The following is a 2,061-nucleotide window of genomic DNA, read 5'->3' as shown; positions in this document are numbered from 1 at the left end:
TGAAACATGTTTTATTTTATTATTGTTTTCGCATATGAGATTTTTCAGCAGCATTGTTTATTATTTTAAATTGATGCATTTTAAGGATTTATTTATTTAATATTTTTCAAGTTATTTAAGAAAAAGTATGTTATTTTTATATACATATATGTATGGGCATGTATGTATAGTAGTATTATTTTTTTAAAAAAAAATTTTGCATTTATTAGTAGTAGGCGTTTCATTTGGTATCAGAGCGTGGTCCTTGGAGGGTGTCCTACTGCCACGTGAAGCTCAGAAATCCTACTACCGGTCTGTAAGTTTTAAATGTTTTTTTTTCTTATGAATTATAAGGAGCATATGTAATGATTTAAGATTTTCATGTTAGAAAAGTTTTAGAATCCTTAAGTTATGCATTGCGATTTACGTAAAGAAATATGTAGTGGTGCAGAATGCCTCCGAGATAGGTTAACAGACGCATGGGACCTCTAACTCCACCTCCGCAGAATCCGCTTTCGTCATTGGAGCAGGCCAATGTGAATATGATGGCTGGGATTACTACTCTGTTGGAGCAGCAGGCGGCACGTCCTAGGCTCACACATGATGAGGGTGTTGCCGAGCGGTTCCAAAAGAAGGGACCTAAGGAGTTTGTCGGCACCACTGATCCACTCATTGCTGAGGGGTGGATTCGATCACTGGAGTCCATATTTGACTACATGGGGATCACTGATGCTGACAGGGTGAAGTGTGCAGTGTATATGATGAGAGGTGATGCAGCCTCTTGGTGGGAAGGTGCGGTTCGAGGTGTGAATCTACCTACCTTGACTTGGGTAGAGTTCAGGCATATCTTCTATGCCAAGTACTTCACGGAGGATGTGCGCAGTCGCATGGTCCGAGAGTTTATGAGTCTCCGCCAGGGAGACAAGTCTGTGGTGGATTACATCACCCAATTCGAAAGAGGGTGTCATTTCGTGCCTCTTATTGTTGACAGTGCGCCGAATAAGTTGAGGCAATTTGTGGATGGTTTGCGGGCTGACATCAAGCATGACGTTCGCATGTTAGATATCACTACTTATGAGGCGGAAGTTAGCAGAGCATTACGTTCTGAGGAAGGGAGGCGAGAGATGCAGCGAGAGCAGCAGAGTAAGAGGCAGTTTCAGCCAAGGTATCAGAGGGCGACTTCGCCGCCTCCTGCGAAGAAGCCGTATACTGGGCCGTTTAAGGGCCCAAATCAGCAGGGACAGCAGCAGAGGCCTCAGGGGCGTCAGCCACAACAGCAGCAGAGGGGCGGGGCCCCTAATACTGGAGGAGTTCCGATCTGCCCGCAGTGTTAGAAGCCGCACACCAGGAAGTGTCTAGTGGGGTCCAATGTATGCTATGTTTGCAAGGAGCCAGGGCATGTTTCATATAACTTCCCGAAGAGGAAGAACACCACTGGGCGGGTGTTCGTCATGCAGGCTGAGGAGGCAGACCCAGATACCTCCTTAATCACCGGTATTTCCTAAACTTCTTCTTTTAAGAAATTTTTGGGAATTTACTTCATGATTTTAAATTGCATGAATTATCTGTTTGTTTGGTTAGAGTAGGACGTTCATTTTATTCGTGTTTAATTAAGAGAAATAATTTTTAACTTGTATTGGGAGAAAAGTAAGTTTAGTATGCGATTGTTGGGATTTTCTGCGTGCAGGGAGAATTCTAGTGGGAGGAAATTTCACGTTTGCGTTGCTAGATTCAGGAGCCATGCATTCGTTAATCTCCCTAGAGTTTATCAGGCGGGTAGGCATCAAGCCTGAGGTTGCTGTTACAGGTTACGATGTCACTATGCCGTTTGGTCAGATTCTTACTACCACTAGCATCTGCAGAGATTTGGAGATAGAGTTACAGGGACATACTATCAAAGCAGATTTTGTGGTTTTACCGTTGACTGGATTCGATCTGATTTTGGGTATGGATTGGTTGTCAGTCAACGGAGCAGTGATTGATTTTCGGCAGAGGAAAGTGGCAATGAAACCAGTGGTAGGCGACCAGTTTGTTTTCTATGCATCTCCGAGCAGTGAGATCTCGCCTGTTATCTCTTATACA

Source organism: Henckelia pumila, chromosome 1 (genome assembly GCF_033568475.1).
Source record: "Henckelia pumila isolate YLH828 chromosome 1, ASM3356847v2, whole genome shotgun sequence".
Lineage (NCBI taxonomy): Eukaryota > Viridiplantae > Streptophyta > Magnoliopsida > Lamiales > Gesneriaceae > Henckelia > Henckelia pumila.
Note: the sequence above shows the minus strand (reverse complement) of the source record.